The 27,117-nt window shown below is 41.3% G+C and overlaps 1 protein-coding gene across 1 annotated transcript in view; it reads right to left on the minus strand.

Annotated features, from left to right (window-relative positions):
• THBS4 (thrombospondin 4) overlaps positions 1-24,598 on the minus strand; it is a 182,018-nt gene extending 157,420 nt beyond the window's left edge. The window contains exon 1 of the mRNA XM_081053430.1: positions 21,261-24,598. The gene's annotated coding sequence lies outside the window, so the exon portion shown is untranslated. The remainder of the gene's footprint in view (positions 1-21,260) is intronic.
• Between the last annotated feature and the right edge of the window lie 2,519 nt (positions 24,599-27,117).

Here is a 27,117-nt window from a genome sequence, read left to right on the forward strand (position 1 = left end):
TTCCCATACACCTTGCCCCATGCATCTCTTCCTTCTGGCTTTTCCTGAGTTATATCTTTTTATAATAAACTGATAAATGTAAGTAAGCTGTTTTCTTGAGTTCTGTGAGCCACTCTAGTGAATTAATTGAAACCTGAGGAGGATGTCATGGGAACCTACAATCTATCATGAGCCAGTCAGAGGCCCAGGTGACAACCTGCACTTGTCCTTGGTATCTGAAGTAGGGGAGAGGGCAGTCTTGTAGGACTGAACCCTGAACCTGTGGGATCGGATGCTATCTCCAGGTAGATAACATCAGAATTGAATTAATTGTTTGGTGGTATGAAAACACACACACACACACATATTATATCCCTCTCTGAAATATTCCTGTCATATCAGTCAGGATTCAAAAAGAAAGAAAGAAACCACTCTAGATAATTTAAGCAGAAGGAAATTTAACATAGAAATTAAGTGTTTATCAAAGGGTTGGAATGACTTGAGAATGCCATCACAACTGGCCTGCATGGCGAGATAGTACCTTGGCCAAAATAAGGGAACCATAACACATGGTACCCATATTTCCAATTGCCTCCTAGATCTCTGTCTAGATATGTCATAGGCACCCTGAGCTGAACATATCCAAAACCCAATGGATCATGTCCCCTCCTCAAACCTATCCTGATTTCCCAATTTCAGTAAATAGTGACATAATCTGTCTCATTTTCCAAGCAAGAAGCTTAGGGGTCATCCTGGATTCCTCCTTCTCCTACCTGCCACATCTAATTAATCCCCAAGTCTTGAGAATTATACACCTTAAGTGTCTCCAATATCCACCCATTTTCACTATTATCTCCAACCTGAACTCCTGCAAGGGCATCTCAACTGATTTTCTTGTCTCCAGTTTTGTCTTCCTTTGACCTGTCCTGCATAGTGTATTTAGTAAGCTTTGTCAAAAACATACAACAAATATTTTAGAACCCTGGTGGCTCTTCATACATTTAGGAAAGAGTCCAGAGCCATTAATATGGCTTCCAAGGCCCCAAGGCTAATATTCAACTTGTGTTTACCTGTATAGCTAGTTATACTGGCTGTTTAGATATTGACATTTCCCCATAATTTGTAAATACCTCCCTTGCCGTTTCACTATCCATCAAATAAGGAGTTAATGCTAAATCTGTTTTGACGGGTTGATGCATATGCCAGTTATTTTCCCCCAAAACACCATTGCCATTGGCTTCCATCATGAGAAGGTTGGCTTATGCCTGTGTCTCGGTGCTCCCCCCCTCGCCATCCCAGGGGAGGGCTGCTTGGCAGTAATCCTGGTATTCCTTAGCATACCACCTGGATATACTTCCCAAGCTCCGAGCCTTGTCCAGATGAAGCCCTCAACCAGAGTGTTTCCAGGTTCCATGGTAGGAGTGACATTGACCCTGATGGACATACTGGTACCCCAGGGCCGTCTGAGGCTGTGGTCAACTACCACAGGCCAGGGTCATCCTCATCTGGCCACATTTGCAAACTTCAGCCTCTGTTGGACTTGGGTTCCCAGAGTATGGGGTAAAAAGTGGGAGAACAGATGGGTGGATAGTAAGAGGTCCCTACAGGTCCTGGTCAGGTGCCAGGTATGGCTTCCTTAGGAATGTTGGACACTTCGTAGAAAGGTGGCCACCATAAGAGATGGTTCAGAGACCAGTGTGAAAGTTATCCCTATTGAATTCGTCCTTTGTTTATTGGAAGGATTAGTTAAAACCCACTCTATACCTCCCTGTCTTGGGCATGAAAAATATTAATTTTGTTACTAAAAGTGAGAGCTAATGGTTACAGAATGCCGATTCTGTTTCACTCTGTATATTAATTCAGTTCTATAGATACCACTATCTTCATTTTATGGATGAATAAACTGAAGTACAGAGAGGTTACCTACAACCTAAGTGGCTGAGTCAAGATTCTAAACTTGCAGCTCAGTACTTAACTGCCAATCAGAGCCTCTCATTTAGTCGAAGAATTAGGTCAGACTGAAGTGTGTTATTCCAATATATAATTTTCGTGATTCAGTCAATATAGAGATATTGAATAGATAAAAACCTAAGATAGTATTATACTAATACTGTCTAAGAAATTTTGTTAACATAATTGCTGTTGGTTCAGCAGATGCTAAGAGAAAATTCAGGCTCTTCAAAAATACTACTGAAGTGAATTTTTTTACTGAGTCCATGTGTTACTTTATGTCCCACAATGTAATGGGAAAATCTTTGGAAAAGTTTTATCATGACTCAGTGGCGTCATATATCTAGTGGCAGGTGCATCAAACAAAGACATCACATATATGAACAACTGGTACTATTACTTAAATCTCTTAGTAAGCAAGAGATTGAATAATATCTATAATTTAGCATAGTTAGAGAATAAGTGGAATACATTCTAAAATTGGGGGGTTATGAAATTATCTAATTTATATTCATGTCTCAGTTGCTAAATACTTTTATTTCACTCCGGCAAGGCCTGTCTATCCCCTCTCTCTCAAGCCTTCTTTCACAACTCTTCCTTTCTCTCAGTGCTCCAGCAATCCTAGATGCTTTAGCTCCTCAGTATCCTCCCTGTTCTTGGAATATTTTTCTCCCTACAACCTCAATTCTGAGCAATAGTTTAAGAATCACTTCCTCTGGGAGATCTTCCCTGCCCTCGAGAATAAAGTCCCTGATTACACATTAACAGAACCCTCTGGACTTGCCCCCAGCAAAACCTCATCAGCTATTACTATGATCCCTATTCCCGGCCTGTCCTTCTTACCAGGCTCTAAGCCTAGTGAAGGCAGGGTGACCTCAGTCCCACTCCCTGCAGCATCTCCAGGTTTTGGCAGATGACCCTGAACGTAATAGCTGCTCAACAGCTATTTGTTGAATAAATGAACATCTGTATGTGGCCCCTGAAAGCATTCTGCATTTACCTTTAAGTCAATAGAATATATAGATGTTTATTTTTTAAAATCAACTATTGAAATTTTGCAGAAAGTTAAACTCAAAGGATTTTTTTTAAGGGGGTTAAAATTAGGATTGGCATTCAAGGTTCTTGACTGCCAGAAGTTTTTCTCTATGAGCTGGCTGTTTAATTGAACAGAACTTCTCACTATTCTTAGACTTTTCTTTGTTGTTCAGGGTTCCTGCTCTCCTCCCTCTACCCACAGCTCACCGTCTTCAGAATCTTCATATTTGAGCCTGGGAAGGCCTCTTGTGTTAGTTTGACTTGGGCAGCCTTTTGATCACTAGACCTTTGCTTGGTAGTTTTTTTTTAGTTTTTTTTTTTTTTAACATGCAAATGTTCTGTTTGGTTGATCTGTGGTTAAACACTTCTTGAAAGTTTCAGACCTCGGCTTCTTGGTGATCTCATAAAATTTTCCACAGACTGTGTGTCATTCACAACCTAAGGATCTGGAAGGAAACCCAACTTTAAAATGTAGTTCCCAGTGATTTCATCCTGAAAGGTGATATGTCTGTTTTTCTAACATCTCAAAGTCATTGGAATGTGCATTGGCAGTATTTCCAGACCAGATTTCTGGGGAACTGGCTCACTTGTTTAAGAGACACAGTTGAGTTAAAGACACTAAAATTTCAGCAAGCCTCTTGGCTACTCCAACTCAACTACACAGATGATGCTTTGGAGACTAGCGTATACATTAGCTGAGATAAACAGGCATATGTTCTGGAAAAAGAGTACTGTCCAACTGTTACTGGAAGCAAATCGGCTGAGGATGTCATTAAGAATGTCATAAACGTTATAAACAGTCAGACCATTGGTTGATACAGTTCAACATTCATTCATTTATTCATTCAACATGCATTTATTCAACATTCATTTCCTGCCCAGGGGCAATGGACCAAGCTCTGAGCTAAGCCCACATGAATCAGACACAATTTCTGCCCAGTTGGGTAGATAAATAATTCCAGCACACTGGAGGAAGTGTTTTACTGGTAGAAGCAGTGACCTGTTCCCTGGAGGAAGCGGGGGACGGCAGGAGGGGAGGGCTTCCTAGAAGAGGCTACGTTTGAACTGAGTCCTGAAGAATAAGTGGTAATTAACCCATCTTAGAAGGGAACCTCGAGGCAACAGTGGCAAAGGCATAGCATTAAGAAAGAGTGCTCTGTGTTCCAGAAACATTTAGGAACTTGATGTACTTAGAACACAGGTTTCTCTGTAGGGGCACTGGAACAGTTCTGTGGGAATATGGTGACTTGGTCTTCACAGGATGCCCTTAACAACCATTACATCTAATATTCATGAATTTATCTGGCCTCTTTTTGTACCCATTTTTTATTTTCATCTTGAAAACCTTATGGGGGTAATGAGTTCCATTTATGTGCTACAGGCTGTGTAAAGATGTACTTCCTTTTATTTGTCCTGAAATACTTCCTTAAATGTTCACCAGCAGGGTCATTTTCCCCCTTTGTATAATTACAGCATTTTAGTCCACCTACCTAATCCCCAGGCATCACACAGTTAAAGAATGGATTTGAAAGGCACCACTGAAATCCTGACTGGGGTAACTAGGCCCACTCAAAGCCCAAATCCACCCTCCCCTTTACCTTCTACCTCACACCCACAGGCTGCATATTGCTTTTTTGTAAGTCTTTCCCTCTTTGATGACTTCCCTTGATGTTAATGTTATTCTTTTATTTGTTTTTCAAATAAAACCAGAAAATCAAGTTATTAATGTGCAATGAGAACTAGATCTTCTAAGTGCCTCACGTTAGCCAGGCAGGACATTCTCCCTATGCAGCTGGGAAGAATCTGAGCCTGGGCTGCTGGTCAGAAGGATCTAGATGTTCAATGGCAGCAGGTGCTCATAGCTTGTAGTGTCTATCTTTATAATAAGGACACACCTGGCACCTGGACACGACTAGCCAAGTCTGAGGCTGACCTGGGCTTCTCCCCAGTCAGGCCTGGGATGGGCCCTGCCAAAGTGAGACTCTGGAAAGTGACCTGCTTTTGACTCCATAAGGATAAAAATGTTACAGGAAGCGAAAAGTCCTTACAGGTGGAATAAAAGATGGATTTGCAAACGATTTCCTTCATGTCCCAGAACCTTTAGGGACTCAGTCTTGAAACAGGGTGCTATTAGCCAGAGCTGTTCTGAAATTTTTAAAGGAAGGACAGAATTCTCATCTTGGACCTTTCCTGGAATAAATTGTTAGCTCCTCATGTTTGACTTTTCCTCCTCCTGCTGAGAGAGCAGAACTTACATGACTCTGCACTGGACCCTTTCCCCATAGTTTCTCCTTGCTGCTTGGCTCCCCTCACCTCAGCCTTCTCACTCTCCCTGGGCCATACCATCCACTCCCATGGCAGGCAGCAGAATGGGGGGCTGGATAAAGAACACAGATGTAAGTATGACCCCAAGTGAAGGAAAGAGGGGAGAAAGGGTGGGTGGAAGCATCCTAGACCAACCAGCAACCTAAGGAAGTTTGACAGGGGTGTCCTCAAGCCAAGCTGCCATAAGAAGAGTTCTGGCCTGCAAGCAACAGGCTGCCATGCTCAGTGACTGGCCAGAAGTGCCTGTAGAAAAAATGGCCTTAGCACATGATGATGGATTTCAGAGTATGGAAGCTGGGCCTCAGGCAATTAAGTTCCCTGACCCTGGAGGTCTATGAGGCTCATACTCATAGCTGCCACACCTGGAGTCTTCCTCAGCTCATCCCCACCTGGCTAGCTTGTACTCACCCTTTCAATTTTAGTTAAATATCATTTCCTCAGGAAAGCTGTCACAAACCCTGGAATTGGATAGGTTTCTCTGCTTTCTGCTCCCATAACACGTAACGCTAAGTTCTGGTTCAATGATCTGACCCCCCCCAGGTACACTCTGAACTCCCGGAGGGCTAGACCTGTTCCCCACTGAACCCACAGTACCAGGTAGTACCGGCCCCTAGAAGACACTCAATAAGTATTTGCTGACAAAATGAATGACTAGTCACTGGTACAACTGAAATACATCAAATTGGGTGACAATCTTGGTTTCGGGGAATATGCTTCATCTGAATCAGATTGTTCTGGATATAAGCTTCACCTTTATGGGGTATTTTCAATGTTCAAGCTGTTTTCAGAACAATGTAAGGAACCCTTCGAGGGAAACATTTTGAGTTAGAACAAGGTTTTAGTCACATTTTCCTAACTTTGCCTTAGAATAGTCTGGAGCAAGAGAGTTGGAGACAATGGGATCCAATGGAAACTTAGGTCCTAGTCCTGCTTTGATGTCTTTGATCTTAAGTTTCTTCTCTGAAAAACTTGTTCATACTGCATTTCCTCCTTTGGTTATTAAGAGCCCTAAAAGACATACTAGATGTGGGAATGTGTTCTTCTGATGCCAGTCCAAACCTGGACTGTATTGCTATTATTTATGGACTACAAGTTCCAGGGTGAGGGGAATACGGGGGCAAGAGAGCGAGAGGAGGATGTGGAGGGGGACATCGTGATTCCCCAAGATGTTTTCAAGGGAGGTTGTTCCTTGGAAAATAGCATAGGGGTTCAGAGAAGATGGCATTGCCTAAAAGGAGATCAGAACTGCCTAACATGTAAGGAGAGATGTATAAATCATGGAGACCCATTCACATGATTTTGCATCAGGTGTAAAAATAGGACTCGGAAGTTGCCAGACTCAGAAAGGATCACTTTGTTCCAGCTAATACTCTTCATTGGGAAAAATGTGGGCAGTTCTGTGGTATGAAGCAGCACTTCCTGACAGAGCAGTCTGTCAATCCATTTAAGATGCTCAGAATCGTGTCCCTCAAGACGTCCAAAATGCCTCAGCCAACTTGGCCGTGGCTCTAGGAAACATTACATGTTGCTGAAAACAATATGTGTTGGCAGAGGTGTCTCCCCTGCTCTGTGCACAGACCAGTTTAACCTCAGCCCACTGGATCCTCTCTCTGCTCCTGGAGCACCCACTGGAAGCACCAAGGGACAACAGCACCTCCCTGGGTCCCTGAAGTTGCATGGCATGCTCAGAATGGACACAGACATCAGAGAACCCAGAAAGATCTGCCTTCAAACCTTGACTTCACCAAGTCAGCACACTGACCTCGGGCTGTTTCCTTAACTGACTTTTCTATCTGTGAAATGGAGCCATAGCAGTCTTCCTCAGAGGTTTGGTGTGAGGATTTCAGACCACGTATGTCAAATACCTGGCACACAGTAAATGTTCAATAAATGAGAATTATTATTATTTAGCTTAGTGGGGAGTGGAAAGCAGATGTGGATTTGGACTCTGGTTTTGCCATTTACTAGCTGTCTGATCTTGGGCAGGTTACTGAGCCTCTCTGAGCTTCATTATTTTCCTTATTTATAAATTGGGAAAAATACTACTTAACCTTCAGTGGTGTTGTAAGAATTACAGCTAACTTAAGACAAGTGCCTAATTCAGTGCCTGGCACATGGCAGTACTCGATAATAAGTTCTCTGTTAGGATTATTCGTAGATCAAAGCAGGAATGAAAATTCTTGGTATTGGTTTGTACAGAGCAAGTATGTGTAATCATAACAAGCCAATTTGAATTGTTCTGTGGGAAATAAATTGTCTTTTAAAACAGCTGCCTTCTTATTTGCCCAGGTTAGACCAGTTCTGAACCTGTGAGTGGCAGAAGCAGAAGCTGGGGACTGGCCCAGGGCCTGCAGAGGTCAGCCCTCCCCCCTCACTCCCTGTTCTATGGGGTCCTCCATCATCTGTCCATTTTCCAGGAGACATTTTCTCCTCCAGCCTCAGGTCCCCTGAGTAGAGCTGGAGCAATAGGTCACCATTATTTAAAATGCCACAGAATTTTCAGACCATGAGACTCCTGTCTCTCCCCAGTCTGGGATGGCTCATCCCCAAGAAGGAAGGAAGCCAGGAGGTGGAGGAGGTTATAAAACCATTTTATATCTGTCCTGTTTTTAATTAATTTCACAGCAGGGGAAGAAAAGTTAGAATTCTTCCTACATAACCTTTCGATGCAGTTCTCTTCTGGTCAGGAAGCCCATCTGGGAAGATCTAGAGTTGGTCTGTGTGTTCTCAGCTTTCTTCCCCTACAGTCTGCGAGTACTGGCAGCACCAGCCATGCTCCTGTCAGTGCCTGCAAGGAGAGCTGCTTCTGTGGGTCCCCTGTTGTAGCCCCTTTACACACTGGCTTAGAAAGTGGGGTAGCCCTGCCTCTGCACAGGCTATCCTTGTCTCTAACTGGTCCCATTTAGGTGTAGCCCATGTGTCAACTAGGGCCTCCTGGTCCCTTAGATTTGGATACCCTCGGCTCAAACCCACAACCTATGCTCCGTGGGAGCCCAAAGTCTTCCTGGGATTTTTGTGGATTCTTGTGTGGGGGCAGGGGTGGCTAATATTATATAATTACATTTGGTCTCCCAAATTTTCTTTATCTTGTGGCAGGAACATGGCCCCTCAAATGGTGTATGTAGTGTTCTTTCTCAGGATTTGGTGGTTGTAAAGAGTAGCTACATAACACTACAGAGAAAATAATGAACACATGCATGTTTGAAATTTTAGTTCTGAGAAGACAGTTCAGTCACCTAGCCATGGGTGTGTGTGTGTGTGTGTGTGTGTGTGTGTGTATGTGTGTGTTTAAAATATTTTTTAATATACACTTTGCACCAGGGAGAACTGGGTATCTGAGGGACAAGATGACAGGTAGACTTTGTATATCTTTTTAACCTTTTGAATTTTGCACCATTTACATGTATAAATATTATGTGCCTGTATGTGCACGTGTGTGCAAACACACAGATATGCACATTGCCATATAGATACCATATCCCTTATACTTTCTCCCTGCTCTATCTAAAATGCCCCAGCCCCTTCTCTCTTCAGAGCCAATCCTTATAGGGCTGATTTCAAAAAGTCTTCTTTTCCTAACTACTCAACATTTACTAGTCCCGTCTACCTTCTCTGAACCATGACAAAATTTCCAGTCAGTCTGGTTAAGGTTGGGACCTACTCATAAACTGCCTCATAGTGTAAATACCTACTTCCTGACAGCAGCACTCATCTCTAGTCAGTTCCTTAAGGGTAGAGACTAGCCGTAGCTTGGTTTCTTTGGATCCCTCACAGCACATAGCTGAATAATGAATGAGTGAGAGACCAAGGCAAAACCAGACAATTCTGAAGTACAAGGGCATGGCTAAAACAAAATGCCCTTTGAAACCTGTATCAAATACCTGGTATAAGCTCCTGCTGCTCCCTGAACCAGTTGGAATGACAGAAGTGAGAAGCTGCTTGTCACTGGGCCATTAGCTGGCTCTTTTCTGTTGCCATGAGAATAGTTGGGTCTTTTCCAGGAAATGCATTTGGACAAACACCCTGATACAGTAACATATAATTCTATGAACAGTTGTGAACTAGGTGTCTGAGACTAAGACTTTAACAACTATTTTCAAAATTTTTAAATGGATTAAACAGAAAATACCTAATGAAGTGAATGATCTTGTCCAAACCTTTCCTCTAAACAAGGACACAGATAACAAGTGGGAGAAGGCCAAGGAGGTGAGGAGATGGTGGGGAGGTGAGGTGAGAAGGCTCCAAGGACAAAAGTTAAAATTTAAAAAGGCATCTTCCTTAACATCATACGAGGAAACCACTCCTCCCCTTTGAAAATGGAACTTCAAAAGAAGAATATCTCTCTCCTATAACTGACCTCCCCAGTCGAGACTGGGAGGGGTGGAGAGGCTCCATCTACCAAACTCTCGAGGCTCTTCTGATGCCTATTCCCCTCCCCTATTTAGGTGACTAGTCAAGGCCCTTCAGCAGGTCCTCTGTCAGTGCTGCTTGTCACAGGAAGCTCTAAGCCAAAGGTGGAGGCCTGTGAGCCCCACTGGCCCTCCTCACAGGCCGCTGCAGCTCCACACAGCTCCAGGCTCACAAGGTAAATGGCTACATCCTTCCTGCCTCAGGCCCACAGGAAAGCACCTCCCGAGAACCAAGAATCCTCTGTGTTCTGCTGCCAAACACCTGAGAATCAACCTGACTCCTCCACCACCATCTCTCACAACCTCTTCATCTGTAAATCCTGGGGCAATGCATTCCCAGTGAAACCCGGATGTTCGCTTCAGTAGCCCAACATAAAATCTCATCTCTTTTAATGTTCAAACCTGCATCTGCCTGGGATTAGCAGAACAGCTGGTCTCCCTCCACCATTTCTGGGAACCCCTGAAAGCTACAGTCAGGATGCGTAGGTGTCACTCCATCTGCCATGTGTGGTTCCACCATTGCTGTAGAGCCTCCTGGTTCACCTGATGCTCCCTCCCTTGTAACACATTCTACAGGATGTGCTTTTTTTATGCATACAGATTCACTGCAAATGGGGATATCACACCTCCTGCCAACCCCAACCCATCATTAATCCTTCACAATTTAATTCCCCAAACTAGGACAGATGGCAGTGCTTCCTTAATGTTTGGGGGTTAAGAGAAGTGAGTTGCTATGTTCCTCCTGGGGCTCAAAACCTCAACCTGAAGACCATGTCTAGCTCCTGTCAGGCTCCCCAACCTCAATAAGAGTATCAAAACTAGATCAAGCCAACACTGAGTCTAGACCCCCAATCCCTTCCCCCATAGAGTGGGGAGCATTATCTTTCTCCTGGCCTAAGGCCCTGCTTATGCTGCCCCACCATGACTGGCCCCAGGAATCTCCGTTTCCTTCAAGAGAACTCCCTCTCTGATTCCCCAGGGTCCAGATAAGACAACTGCACTACTCAATCTTGCATTGCCTATATCATACTAATTTAACATTTTCGCTGTGACGTTTGTCTATAGTTGAATGGTATTTCCATGCTGCTGACTGCGGCGTTCAACTTTACCCCATGTGCTCAGTGTTCCAGAAAGGAAGTTTAGGAAAGCAGATGTACGTTTTTCCATATTTTTGTGTTTTTCAAGAATGAATAACAATAAGAAATTTTTATACTTTAAAGTGATCATTGATTTTAATAAAACATATCACTTTAACTGTATCTACTTAAAAATATAAACACTGTAATTATTTTCTGTAGATTTTTGACACATTTTGGAGAACAAACTTCAAATCAACACAGTGAAAAGGTTAAACACCATGTGTGGCGTGGTAGGCAGAATAATGCCCCCGCAAAGATATATACATCTTAATCCCCAGAACCTGTGAATACATTAAGTTATATGGCAAGGGAGTTAACCTTTCATGTAAAATTAAGCTTGCTAATCAGCTGACCTTGAAATGGGGAGGTGACCCTGGATTACCCACAGTGCCGCCTTTGAAGATGGAGGGGCCATGAGCCAAGGAAATGTGGGTGGCCTTCGAAGTCAAGGAAAGAGCTTGCAGCCTCCAGAAAGGAACACAGCCCTGCCAATACCTTGATTTTAGCCTTGTGAGAACCATGTCAGACCTCCGACCAGAGTAATGTAAGATAAATGTGTGTTGTTTTAAGCCATTAAGCTTGTGGTAGTTTGTTATGGCAGCAAATAGGAAACCAAGACATGGGGGAAACATCATCCAGTATAAATCCTTACTTCAGGAAAATTCTTCACCACTTAGCATTTCACTCTGCAGCTGCCATACTCAGATTTATGATGCCTTTACCATTTGTTCCAAAAACAACTTGCTTTACTTTGGTGTAAATAGAGTTTATCCTGGTGATTTCCTTGAAAACAAGAGAATCTCTTCCAAAATTAAAGTGCCCATCTGTCATGCAGGGACTCTGGTCCCGCTCCGCGTACCAGAACGCAGGATATGGTGAGGCCCAAAAGGAACACCAACGGAGCCATGGATAGGGAGTTCATACCACTGCATTCTTGCTTGCGGCTGGGTTGGAGCTACAGGAAGCAGGTTCCCCACAATGTGCAATCTGCCATCTGCTTCTCTGGCAACCAACCAACCAACCCCTAGTTTAACCATGGCAGTTATATTAGTGGCTAATGGCTAGCTGGTAACAGCTGATGGCCACCAAGCCACAGTGGATGGCCATCTGATTACAGCTGATGGCCATCTAATAACTGAGCCAGCACCTTTCCAAGTGAGGCTGAGAGCCTGGAAACTGCTCTCTGGAGCTCTGTTCCCACACCATTTCCAGAAAACCAAATGGCAGAATTTATTTTTTTTTAAATTGTCCCCAAGTGGCAGTTCTCTTACTAAAATAATACTTACTTTGAGTTCCTATTCTCTAGGCACTCTGATACATAAATCACAAATATCCCTCCAAGTCATCTTCCCTCCATTCCCATTGCCAATACTGCGGTTCAGGCCAGCTCTGTCTCTTGCCTGAATAACTGAGACAGCCTTGCTCTGCCCCCTTTCCATTTCCCAATACTACAGTTGGAGGGATCTTTCTAAAGGCTGACCATCCTTCTGTTTATAAACATTCAGGGGCTCCGGTGCTCTCAGGATAAAGCACCAAACCCTTACGTGGCCTCGAAGGTCCTGCATAATCAGCCCCTGCCCATGTTTCTAGCCTCATTTCCAACACACAGAGAACTAGCACCAGAGTGGTTCCATCAAACGTGTGGACACTCAAGTGCTGGGCTGTGTAAAGTAGATCCTTACAATTTTGCGGAATCAAGTTTGTAGGATATAGCTGTTGCTGTTATGGGTTGAATTGTGTCCCCTCAAATTCATATGTCGAAGTACTAGCCTCCAATACCCCAGAATATGACTTTATTTGGAAATAGGGTTGCAGCTGTAATTAGTTCAGATGAGGTTATACTGGAGTAGGGTAAACCCTGCATCCCACAGGACTGGCATTGGTATCATAAGGGGAAATTTGGACATATACACACACACGGGAAGCACGCCACATGCAGATTGGAGTTATGCTGCCACAAGCCAGAGAACTATCAGAAACTAGGAAAGAGTCCTGGCACAGATCCTTCCCTGGTATCTTCAGAGGAAGTGTGGCCCTGCTAACACGTTGACTTTGGACTTCTAACCTCTAGAACTGTGAGGCAATACATTTCTGTTGTGCTAACCCACCGAGTTAGTGATGCTTTACTATGGCAGCCCTAGGCCCCACTAATTTCTCATCAGCTTTAGAGTTCTCCAGCATTTGCCACTGGTCCACGTAGTTCTAATGTGCAGAAATGTGTACACCAAAGTAGTGGTATGTGAGAGTCCAGCAGCTTGCATTTTCAGAGGTCCACAAATTTATTAAAATGAAAAAGAGAGTCGCCTGCCCTTTACACTCTCTAACAGTGCTTCTCATCTTCATGGAAACCAGTTGCTAAGAAGAATTCATGAAAGGAGATGGATTAGTCTGTTTGCCCCCAATGGGTTAGTTTTGTTTTCTTTCCCTTTGGAGATAATGAGGTCTCAATAACAACTCAGTATTCTTAAAACATCAACTGTTCCAATGAGAACAAAGCATGGCTTTAGTCTCTCCTTTGCTTCTGTTTCTTACTTCTACACAGTTTACCCTAATCCTTGCGTTCTGTTAATTCAAACCAAAATGGACTTGACTCCTCATTCCCAGTTAATGACAGGTGAAGCCGACTTGGCATGTCTGTTCCAAAAAGTGCTCTGAGCAAAATTTGTGTGTAAGAAAAAACTTTGCCAGGAGAACAGACAACACAACTCATCGCTGCCTCTTCCTAGCCAGGATGACTCTTTCATCCTGTGTGGGATCCAGGAGGCTTATTCTCAGGCACGTCCCACCATCTCCTGGGAGGAAGAAGGTGAACTGGGAAGAAAGGCCCTACTCTGGGTGGGTGAGGATGGAACAAGGAGCCAGCAAATAGGTCAGGAACTCATGTCAGGCTTGATGATGGGGCCACAAGCCCTGAGGGTGATCTTTAAGTGGAGAAATGCCCAAAGGGGAGACTGATGAGGTAAAGGCCAGGCTTGGGGAGAAAGAGGAGAAGAATGGAGAAAAAATAAATAAAGGAGGGAAGGACTAAAGGAGTAAAGGAGAGACTGAAGAGAAAGTGGTGTTAGGGCTGATAGAGGGAAAGAGAGCCCTCAGCTACCTGACCCAATGTCCTGTGGTTAGGCCTCGGAGACTTTCTGTAGGCTCCTGAGTCCGGGCCTTGTCAATCTGGCTAGCCAAAGGTGGGCTTGTGCCCTAGGCAAGGCTGGCTTTCCATGGAGAAATACCAGGCAGTGCCATGTAAGAGTTTCAGTAAAATCCAACCCACCTGCCAAATATCTTCTCCACAAGCCTGCTGTTTCCCTCAACTTTTTTTTGCCATTTCTCCTTATGGATTCAACCTTCATCTTGGAGCAAATAATTAAAGCTAAGACTTCTTGAGTATTCACTAGTTCCAAGCACTGTTCTAAGTGTTGTTCATGTATTAACTGAATTCATTCTTACAATAGTTTTGTGAGGTAGCTGCCATTATCATCATCATCATCTCCACATTTCAGATGAGGAAACTGAGGCACAAATAGAGGAGCAACTCACTTGAGCTGGTAAGTGGTAGAGTCAGAATTTGAACCCTGGCTGGCTGGCTCCAAAGTCCGCATTGTTTCCATTGCGTTACACTAAGTCCCCAAATGAAAACGGGTGCATCAGGAAATGTATCACCGTGGCTTCCAAAACCATGTGTTGCTCCCTAATTGGGGTTTTTTAGGATGAGAGGTTGTTTTGAGGATAATTAATGAGAAACATTTGGAACCTTGGCCTCTGATCATCTCTCTGCTGTCTTCCAACTGGGTTCACTAACAATTACTGTTCATACACACAGACACACACATACACACACACCCCTGAGGTGTGACTAGAAAGCAACGGGCAGATTCCACAAGTCATAAAATTTAGTCTCATTCATTTGTAGCACAGTGTGTAAGGGGAGGTCATCTGACTGGCAAAGCTATTACATCAAGAACCATTACTTAACTTTGGGAAGCCAAATTACAACACTGGATGATTAAAAAACAAAACAAAATAAAACCGAGTGTGCTTGTCATTTGAGTTTACTGACGCTTTTCTCTCAGGAAAAATACTAACTAAGCTTCTAAAAGTGGTGCAATTACATAATAGTATTATTACCAAAAACAACAATAACAACTGTCATATAAAAATAGTCCTCTCTTGGGCAACTATTGCATGTTAGAATAGAATTCTAGATATATTATCATCGTTTTATAGCCAAACTCCAAACTAAGCAAGCAAAATTCCGATGTCCCAGGAAAGAAGTAGAAACTCAAACCCCAAAAGTGCTAAAACAAATGGTCCAGAGGAATATCAGAAAGACGTGCTGGCATAGAAGATGAGTTTTAAGCCCAATAGAAGAATTCAGCCTCAGGCTGGCAGGTAGTGAGAAGCAGAAACCAACATCTTTAAATAAAGCTAAAAGCAGGAAAGTTCTGTTCTTTCCATGAAATAAGGACTAGAAAATTCTTCCCACTGGTCTAAGGGTCAGCAGGAAGCCGCCCAGCATTGTAGGTGGTAAAAGAATAGACCTCCAGAAACCAAACTCCCAAAATTGCGCCATGTGTGGGTGTCAGTCAAAATTTCTCCAAACCATAACTAAAGGCAGATATAGTCAAAAAATAAACATAAAAATTATCCAAGAATGGACCTTCTCAAAAGAAAATGTGAACCAAGTGACACAGATGCCTGTACAGTGCAGGCTCACCAGGCGCTATAGGAAACTACCTACTGAAGATAAGCTCATGGTAAACATCTATAATTTCACAAAGAAAGGAACTGTCTTGAAATATAGCCAGCAGCTGAAATAGTTGGGAAAATTTACATCCTATAAACTACAGATAATGGAACAATATGAAAAAAATTTTAAGTGAATATGTTTAAAATATTCAAAGAAAGGAAAAGACACAAAGCAGTATCAGGACATAATGAAAAAGGAACATGCAAAATCAAGAAATTGGCGTTTTCTGATATTATTATATACACCTGAAAAATAAAAACAAATGAATAGGAAACAATAATGTTACACAATAAAGTGGTTGGGACAAAATATAGATAAATCAATAGTTTTCCTATATAAAAGCAATAACCACATAGAACATATAATAACAAAAAGACCTCATCCATAACAGCCACAAATATATAAAACACCTAGAAATAGTTATAAATATTTAAGATCTATATTAAGAAAACTTAAAAAAAACTGCTTAGAGATGCAAAAGAAGACTTGAAAAAGTATAAAGACAAATTCCATTCGTGCACAGGAAGATATGACATTAAAAAAATGTTTACCCCTAAGTTAACCAATTCTTGTTTATTTTTCAGAAATAGAATTTGAAGAAATAATGGCCAAAATTTGTACAATTTGATGAAAATTTTATACCCACAGATCCAAGAAGTTCAGCAAAACCCAAGAAAGATAAAAACAAACCACACAAAAATGCATCATAATCAAATTACTGGAAACAAGTAACAAAGGTAAAATCTTAAGACAGCCGGAACAAAAGAAAACACATTACATGTAGAGGAACAAAGATAAAAATTCTACTGACTTCTCATTAAAAACAATGGAAACCAAAAGAAAATGAAATGACATCTTTAAAGGAAAAAACAAACAAACAATTATTCTAGAATCTATATCCACAAAAATGTTCCTCAAAACTAAAGACAAAAATAAAAATATTTTCAGGTAAACAAAAGGTAGGTTAACTCACTGCCATCAGACTTGCACTAAAAGAAATAAGAAGGATGTTTTTAAAGCTGAACTAAATAATACCGGACAGAAATTTGCAGCTGTACAAAGGAATAAAGAAAACTACAGAGAATATTTAAACAACAAGTGATTAAATATAAAATATTTATTTCTAGTTTTTAAACTTTAAAAAGACATTTGATTGTTTAAAGCAAAATAATAATGTATTGCAGGATTTACAACATATGCAGAGGTAAAATGTATGACAATGATAACACAACGGAATGGAAGAGAGAAGTAGAAATATACAGGAAGGGAGAAGAGGTACAATATTTGAAGACAGGTTGTGATAAGTTAAAGATGGTTGTTGTGAACCCTAGAACAAGCACTATGAAAATCAGTTAATGAAAGAAAGAGCTATAGTCAATAAGCCAGTAGAGGAGGTATAATGGAATATACAAATACTGAAATCCAAAAGAGGGTAGAGAAAGATAAAAAGAAGGAACAGAGATCGATTGGGACAAACAGGAAACAAATAGCAACCCAACTGTATCAATAATTACATTAACTATCAATTGTCAAATACTCAAAATAAAGGCAGAGGTTGCAAAAGAAGATGAACCCAACAAGTGTTATCTACAAGAAAACCTACTTTAAATTTAAAAACTCAGACATTAAAGGCTGAAATGGGAAAAGATATACTAGGCAAACAATAATCATAAAAAACTGGAAGGTATCAGATTAAATGGATTTAAACACAGTAATTATTGTCAAAGATAAAAAAGACATTTTGTAATAAAGCAGTCAATTCATCAAGAAAATATAATCCTTCATGTTTATACATCCAAACACATAAGGCAAAATATGTGAAGCAAAAACAAACAAAACTGAAAGAAGAAAAAATTTTAATGCTTCTTTTTTTAGTAATTGATACAACAAGTAAATAGAAAATCAGTAGATATAGAAAACCTGAACCACATTTGCCCTAATTAATGGTTATAGAATATCACACCCCAAAACAGCAAAATAACATCTTTTCAAGTGCACATCGATATTCAATCTATAAACAATGGCACTGGGCCATAAAACAAGCCTAACGCATTTAATAGGATTGAAATTATACTTAATATGTATGTTCTGTGATATCCGAATTAAAAATCAATAATAAAATATATGGAGAGCTTCTAAATATTTAGAAATTAAGCAATGCACTTCTAATTAGCCCATGGATCAAAGAAGAAATCATAGGGAAAATTAGAAAATATTTTGAACTGAAAGAGTTAAAGTTTCATAAAGCTAGAACACTTTAAAATTTGAGGGATACAAAAATCAGTGCACAGAGGGAAATTTATAGGTTTAAATGCTTACTTTAGAAAAGAAAAATGTCTCAAAGCAATGATATAAGCTTCCATCATAAGAAGCTAAAAAAAGAAGAGACAATTCAACCAAAGACAGGCGAAAACAGGCTTGGGGCAACATGGAGACTATTACACTGATTATAACTAAAATACTGGACGAAATACAAAAGGCAACTAACTCTCTGAGGATTCTGACAAGTAAAGAAAAACATATTGAGAAGGAGAGTTGAAATTTGAACAATTTGGGGTGAGTTTCTAGGATTTTCTCCCTCTTTTTTCTCTTGTGCCTTTGACCCAAGGGCAGGCTCTAGTCATGGTCTCCATAGAGTCTCCAGTCATGAAAGAAAATCAAAAAGTTTATTGCCAACAAACTTGCACTTATAGAAATGCTAAAGGAAATTCTTCAAGCTGAAGGGAGATAATATCAGAAGAAAACTTGGAACTTAGGGAATGAAGAAGAACAAAAGATATGGTAATTATCTGGATGAATTAAAACTGTTTCTCTCCTCTTCAGTTATTTATATGTATGACAATTAAAAGCAAAAATTATAAGACTGTATGACTCACATTTCCATGTATGTAGATGAACTACATTTAACAACTAGAACATAAAGAGGTAAAAAGACATGTGGTTGTAAGGCTTTTACATTTTTTTTTGAAGTGGTAAAATACTATCCGTAAGTAGACTGTAAAAGTACACATACACACACACACACATGCTCCTAGAGCACCCACTACAATAAAAAAAAACAACAGATAAATTGAAACGGAATATTAATAATTCGAATATAAATTAATCAATAATATTAAATGTTCAAATTATCTAAAAGAAGATATAAAATATAAAACAGAAGGACAGAAATTAGAGTGAAAAAGAGAATACAAGAAATCCAATACAAACATAAACACAGAGATAGTTTACAAGTAAAAGGATGGGGGGAAATATCCCATGCTAGAGTGGATATATTAGTATCAGACAAAGTAGATTTCAGAGCAAGGACTATTTCAGAGATAGAGAGACATTTCCTAATAATAAAGGGCTCAATTCACCAAGAAGCTAAAACAATCTTAAATGTGTATACCCTTAACAACAGAATTTCAAAATAGGTGAAGCAAAAACTGAAAGAACTAAAGGAAAAATGGACAAATCCACAGTTATAGCTGGAGATTTCAATACTCTCCTCTCAGTAACAAGTATTACATTGGTGCAAAAGTAATTGTGATTTAAAAAGTTAAAAATAACTGCAAATCCGCAATTACTTTTGCACCAACCTAATAGTACTAGAACAAGTAGACAGAAAATCAGTAGGCGTGTAAGACCTGAACAACACTATCAACAAACTTGACCTAAACGATATTTACATAGGACACTTTATCCAACAATAGCAGAATATGCATTCTTTTCAACTGCACATGGAACATTCATTCACCAGGATAGACCGTGTTCTGTGCCTTGAACAAACCTTAGTAAAATAATTGGAATCCAACTCTACTCTCTGAACATGATGGAATCAATCTAGAAATTAATACTAACAGAAATATATTTGGAAATAGCTAATGTTTTAATTGAGTAGCGGTATGTTTGTATATTGCCTTTCTGTTTTGTATATTTAAAATTTTCACAGAAAAATTAGAAAACTTTAAATATTAAAACTAGCACAGAATAAAAGCTTGGTGAGAATTTAAATAATGATAGGTCCTCCTTATTACTAGATTGTTATTAGTGACTGATAAAACTCAAAGGAGGGTGTGTGGTGGATGGGAGGGAAGTGAACACTCCTCATAAATTCCCAGAAGGAAAAATCTAAAACAATCAAGAACATGATAGAATTGTCAAGGGTAAATCAAGTCCTCAATGTAAATTGTTAAATTGTGACACGTACGCCATAGTTCTGTTTGTTTTGTGACATTTGGTAAAGGTAGAACAAAAAGAAAAAATTTGAGACCCTTGCTGTCTCTCCAACAGCTTCTATTTGCCACTCCTCCCTTTGTTGCGTCCCTTCTCTCCCTCTACCAACCTTTTCCAATTTTAGAATTCCTGGCAGTAATTGGACAAAGAATCACCAGGGTCCCTGTTTAACGAGCAATGTCCACTCAGGCCATGGATAGCCTCACCTGTTTCTGCTCACAGCTCTGCCCACTCCTCTCCTTTCACCATAAAATATTTTGATCATGGACTTCCTAAGCTGCCACTATTTCTAGGATCTGGCGATGAGAATACATTGAGTCCCAGCTGTGGGAATTTGGGCAAGTCACCTGATGCTTACTTAGCCTTGGTTTCCTTATCCGGAAAACAAAGGTGATTAACACTCTTCACGGGAGTTACAGGGATTAAATGAGATAATCAACGTGAATGTGCTTTGTCATCAGGAAAAGCACCTCACAAATGATTTATTGCTAGGGAGCTCACCTGGGGTAGTGAACAGTTCCTTGAAAGAGTGTGACCTGAGTCCGTGAACCATCCATCGTACTTACTAAAGGAAGGGCAAAGATGGACAGCTGACCACCAAAATCCCTACTCCCAGTCCCACGGAGTAGAGTTGGTGCTGGGAAGTGGCTGAAAAGGAAGAGACTACATTTCCCTCCTCCCTTGGCATCTAAGTGTGGCCAGGGGTCTAGTTCTTGCCACCAGAATGTGAGCCACAGCTTTTAAGAAGCAGGAGTGCTTTCTCCTTGCTCTTTTCTTCGGGCTGGCTGTATGTGTGTATGAAAATGACCAGCCTCAGTGAATAGAGAGCTACAGGCCAGAAGGAGTCTGAGTCCCTTCTCACAAGAAACACCTGCGTGGGACCACTACGTGAGTATGACATAAACACCTATGATGTTTGAGCAATCATACATTTTTGGTATATGTGATAAAGCAGTGGGCAGAACACGAAACCTGTAGTTCCTTGCTCGGCCAAGATTTTGTGACGTTGCCCAAGGTACCTACACTCCTTCTACTTTAGTTATCTCACCAGTAAAGTGATGATGATAGTTCTTGCCTCCCTGGATTTTTGTGAAAGCGAATTGATGTACAACGCACCCAAAACGATAAATGTTCAATAAACGTTGGCTATTATTATTAGCAGCCCAGAATTACCAAATCTTTTTTGAAAGTTTATTCCTTCATTCCAGGAAAAATTTCTATCTCTTCAGCTTGCCTCCAGGTGACTGTGGCCATTAACTGCACGTCAAAATATTCTCCAAGGAAAGTTTTTCAGGGCCTTAGTGTTTTACCTGGACAGGCTGTGTCTTAATTTGAACATACTTAACTTGACAAATATCTAAGTCTAAAGTTTAAGGCTCAGCTTTTACTTGAAGAGTCATATGTGTGGATTTAATGCTAGTTCAGGACTTGACCTTCAATTATTGACAAGCCCCAGTCACTCACCTGTCATCTCCAGGGTGCTTTCAAGAAATCAAGGATGCAGTTGCCACACAGCTGCAGGTCCCGCTGTAACCAGCAGAGGGCAGTGCTTCACACAAACTTTTGCAGATGCCACCCAGTGCCTTTCCATTATTGATAGTTTTCTTTTTTTCCCTTCTCTCCATTATCATTCCTTGCCTTTAGAAGAATGACCATGATATTTCAGAAAAGTGTGGTTATCCTCGGCTGTGCTCAGCTTTTATAGATCTGAGTCTCTTTGTCTGGTCACTGGCACTCTTGTGTGGTTGGGAGAGGCGTCTCCGCTGAATGTAAGAATAGGAGCCCCCGCGCTTTCCCAGATCGGCTGGCACAGCCACCTGCTCACTTTGTCCTCCTTTCCTGAGTCACTTGACACCCACCCAGTTTCTGCAAACGATTCCACCCCGTCTTCTCCCACACCATCGCAAATTCCAGGACTCGGTCCTGTGTATCTCAGTGGTTCTCAGTTCTATTGGAGTGGGTGCAGGTAAGAATGAATTTCAGAATCTCCTGTTAAGAATTCTGACAACACACATGCCCGGGTTTCACTCCAGATCTCTCGAATCAGATGCTGGGTGGGTGAAAGTTGGAAGAAGCTCCTGAAGTGACGGAGGTCTGAAAAGCACTCCCACATGTGCCCTGCGCAGTGTTGCTGAGTTAATGAAGACCCAGATGATCAACTGGCAGGAGATGGAGAGGAGGGCCAGGTGGGGGTGGAGCTGGCGTGACTCATCGATTGATTGGTTCTGCTACTGGCCCCACGGGGAAATCTGAAGCCCATTCATTCCCAACAGGTGATCTCACTGCCGTCTTAACTGAGGAAATTAAAGCTCTCCAACTGTTCTGCCCTCCTCAATAACACTCTGGGTTCTTGTCCATATTCTCCATCTTTCCTCCCCACGCAAAGCTCATCCTGTCTCCCTCCACCCCTGTTTGGAGCCCGCCCTCCCTGCCTCTCTGGGGATGCTCTCCTCCCATTATTGTCCCCCACTTGTTTGGCATCGCCCTCTGCAGGGCTCATTTCCTCCTTCCTGAGCCCAGGCTCCTGTCTTCAAAGCTTCCCTCTTTCTCACTTCCCATCCAACAATCACCAGTTGTATGAGTTCTCCCTGTTCCTGACGATCCTTCCACTCCATGCCCTCTTCTTGGTCCCTGTTTTTGTGCTGAATTCTGTCACTCCTTCCCATGACTGACTACCAACACATCCTCTGAACTGGCCTGTCTCCACGTGTCTCCCTCTTCAGACTAACTCTAGAGACATTCTTCTAACATGTTAATTTGATGTGTCTTGACCTGACTGAAAACTTTTCACTACCCACTGCCCAACACCAGTGGACAAAGCCCAATGCCTGGGCATGCCACACAAGCTCTTCTCCACCTTCCATTCCCCCTCTGCACTTCTCATACCAGCAATATGCATGCATGAACCTCATACAGAAGATTTACCTTTGCCTGCCACTCCTTTCTCCATTTTGTTTACTAAAGCAAACTCCCATTCATCCAACAAAACCCAGCTGAGGCACCACCTCCCACAGAAAGCCTTTCCTGATACCCATAAAGAGATTCATTGTTCTTTCTTGTAGGATAACTCTGATCTAATAATATCAGGCTCTCACCGGTGCACCTTCCCACTCTGCAACCTTGGAGTCATTCACTATTCCTTCTTTGCATACTTTATTCATTGACAATTCTCTCTTCCTTTCCAAGCTTTGAGCTTCTTGAGGACAGAGACTGGGAATTATTCTTCTCAGTGTCCCCAGTGCCTCACTCAGGAATTGCACAAGTTGGGTTAATCTAGATGCTTCCTTTCACTGATAGCTTCTTGAAAGTAGCAAATCCCTGCGTTTAAGGTGTTTCTACTCCTACACATTCCATCACCCACTAAAATCTGTTTTCCTCCGATGTTTCTAATCTTTTAAAGAAACAAATGACTCAGCCTCAGATCTTCCCATCTTCTTCAACCTCTGGGTCATGTGACTGTTGACTACCATCCTCCTTGACCTACTTCCTTTGGTTGCTGTAGTGAGTAGTCATTGTTTTTGCTGTATCCATTCCACCTTCTTTTGGGAATAGCACCCCAGTTTTCCTCTAGGGAACCATCCCTCCCTCATTCTCCGTCCATGTAGTTTGGATCCATTCCTAACTCCAGAGATAGATGTTGACTTATCTAAACATCAGAGCATAACAACCTGTTGGCCCAGAGATCAGCTTAGAAATGGGCATATAATGGGAGCTACACCAATCAGAGTCAGTCAGACAGATTCAGATTCCTTCGTTGGAACTGTCTTGGGGAGAACTGCTCTTCCTGCTGGATAAGATAGAATGGAGCTCCTGGCAGCTGTTTTTATCACCATGAGGAGAAACTTCCTGAGCCAACATAGGGAAGCAAAATAAGATGAAAAGAGTAAGAACAAGTGAAAAAGTCTTTGAGATCCTGAATGCATCTGAGCCTGGTCTACCCTGGACCTGTCATATGAGTCAAAATACTCCTTTAAAAAAAATTAAACCAATTTGAATAAAGTTCCCTATCATTTGGGAAAAAGAAAAAGAAAAAAAGAATCCTAGCTAATTATGGTTATTGTAATCCGCAGTATCTCAGTTTCCCTCCTACATTCTCTTTCTCCTTCACTGGTTTCTTGTTTTCCTCCTATCTCATATGTGTAATCTTGATGCTAATAGGAATTTTTACTTGCAGAATTCTTGATAGCTCACAACCCATACTTACAGAACCCTCCCCAGTGTTTACACACTCTTCCTTACTGAACACAACCAATTCTGTAACTCCAATTCTCATTTCTATAGAATAACCCAAATTCTCACCTCCAATTACGACTTCTCCCCAAAATCCTCACCCTCATTTTTCTAACTACCTGCCATTCTTCATTGAATCACACCATTACCTCTGACCTATCGAAAACCAAATTCTTCCTTTCCAATTTCTTTTTCCAAATCCAGTGCTCTTTCTGATTATCTCAACTTTGGTCAAGGTATTTAAATTTTCCAGTGTCCCCTAGTCTGAAATCTTGAAGTTATCCTTAATTATTCCTTCTCTTTTAGTTTAGGGATTAGCTGTGACCTAAAGAAAGTTGCCCAAAACTAATAGGAAAGACATTCTCTTTTCTTCCTGGGTTGTTGAGCTGATAGGAGTTTTGAGTGTAGGTGGCCATCTTGCCTGTGAGAATAAAGCAGAGATGGGAGAGAGAGAGAGCAGAAGATTCCCGATGATGCCATTTCAGTCCCTCCACCCAGCCTTGCCTCAGCCAGACCTATACCCTGGACATTCAGTTATATGAGCTATTAAGTTGCCTTTTTTGCTTTGCCAGATTGTCAATTTTCTGTCTCTTATAACCAAGGGAGTCTGACTGATATTGACTGACATAGACTTTGTCTGTTGCTTGTCTTAAGGATGCCAGAGTTGTCTGGCAATGGAATGACAACAGATACTTAAGAAGGTCATACAATCACTGATTGGTTAAGGATCCCATGAGGGTCTCTGGATGAGATGCCCTTAAATGTCCTTTCAGACTCTGAGAACCAGTTCTGAGTTCATTTATGAACCTTCTCACCCCCTTTGGGAATGTAGCCCTTTCCTTCCCAAGCTCCTTTCCTGGGCACATCTCACATTCATTCTTTGTCAGAGCTGCTGTTGCCATTTTCTACTTTCCCTATTAAATCATGGCCTCATTGAGGGACTGTGAAGACTGTGATTTTTTCTTTTTAGTTCACTTCGTGTTTATTAGAAGGAAGGGAGGGAGAAAAGGAGAGAGAGAGAGAGAGAGAAAGGAACGAAGGAAAGAAAGGCAAAATATCTCTTACTTTTCATGGTAATTTTAAGCACTTAATTCTGACTCTCCATCTAGTCTCTTAATTAAATTATTGATTAAGGGATTCATAATCCCTCCTTGTTGTGTTGGCTACTTTTTAAAATCCAAAATGCTCCTCTATGCTTCTTTTAGGTTGAGTTTTAAAAGTCCATCCATAGACAAGAGTGCTACGTAGCAAAGATTGTTCGTAGTGGAAGGTTCAATCTAAATTCCAGTTCCACCCTCTCTGGACTTGGTCTTCTTGCTTACCTCTCTATTTTCTCACAATTTTCTTAATTCCCTTCTTTATCAGAATGAAGTGCTCCGACCTACAGGTATTTGAATCATGATGGTGTATCAGAAGATAATTGCAGAGGATCTTTTCAGAAGTATTTAGACAAGTGACACTATTGTCTTATCTAACTTCTCTAAGGAAAACTAGGTAATGAGATAATCCTCCCCAGCAAATTACAGAAACAAATACAATGTCTAAGAATAAGACTTCTCTGTTTTTCTTATCAGAGACTTGACAAAAAAAAAGAAAATAAGAAAGTAAGAAAAAATACCGTAGACACCTTCCACCTTTAATTGTCTGGAAGGTTTTTCTGTCTAGACATTTCTTAAGTGGTTAGGATGGTGCTGAGTATGATTGTAGCAGGCCCAGCTGGCCCAGACGTCCCTGAAATGGCCTCTGCATTGCAGCATGTTTAGAACAGTAATCACTGTCTTAAGTGGATGAGATTTCTAAGGGAATTATACTCTGTCCACAAACCGAAGAATTCATATTTAAATACTTATTGAGAACCCACTGTGTAGCGCACTCTATTAAACTCCGAGGGAGAAGATGCCAAAACATGGGACACCGTCATTGCTCTCTAGGAGTTTATCATCTAATTAGCAAGATAGGAAACATACACATACCTACAAATTTCCTTTCAGCTGAGGACCTGAAATCAGAGGTTCTCAATCCTGACCACACAATATATCACTTGAGGAGCTTTTAGAAATACTATTGATGCCTGAACCTTACCCAGGCAATTAAATGAGAACTATCCGGGTAGAGTCTAGGCATTAATATTTTTAACCCCTGACCCCGCCCCCACCCCCAATTCAAGTCTAAGGTGCAATCAGATTTGAGGAACTTTGGCCTAAATCCTACTGCCTCTTTTTTTAAAAAAATTTATTTATTGAGGTGACAATTGTTAGTGAAATTACATAGATTTCAGGTGTACAATTCTGTATTACATCATCTATAAATCCCATTGTGTGTTCACCACCCAGAGTCAGTTCTCCTTCCATCACCATATATTTGATCCCCCTACCCTCATGTCCTTCCCCCCACCCAAAACTACCTCCTCTTAAATACAGAGATCCATTTGCCCTCCCAGATTTCCCCAGCCAGTAGGAATAAACAGTATCGATTGATTCTCAAAGGTCTGAGCGCTCCATCAAAGAAACACCCAGGAAACCTCAGACCATGTCCTCCTTTCCAGAAGGCATAGGAGGGAGGAACATAGCAGGAGAATCATACATACACTGTGGATCCTGCCCTCATCTTTACTCAACATTGATGAAAGGCAAGGGCCAATCAGCCAAAGATGACAGAGAATTAAGAAGCCATGGTCAATCCAAATATAGTCCAAACTCTTGGACTAACCATATACACATATATATTTTGGCAGCCACTTGATTTGCTTGAAAGTGCCTACATTCATAAACTGGGGTGAGTACTTATCTGGATCAAATGGGAAGTACATTTCATGTCACAAAACTGGTATCTTCAGGAAGAAACAGAAGTTGGCCTAGATTTTCTCCTCCTAGGCCTATATCTTCTGACCTTATTTCCATCGAATGCAGGTGCAGTCCCATCTAACAGAGCTAGGACTTAAGGTCTCAGAACAGACATTCTTAGGCTCTGACGAGGGCTGCCTGGCTGGGAGATGTGGCTTTGTCTTGATTAAAGTAATCCTTTATTTCCCTTTGTCCAAGTGAGCCCATTCAGCCAACACTAATCCACTTTGTCCAACAGATTACAACCT

Source organism: Rhinolophus hipposideros (assembly GCF_964194185.1).
Source record: "Rhinolophus hipposideros genome assembly, chromosome: 7".
NCBI classification, from domain to species: domain Eukaryota; kingdom Metazoa; phylum Chordata; class Mammalia; order Chiroptera; family Rhinolophidae; genus Rhinolophus; species Rhinolophus hipposideros.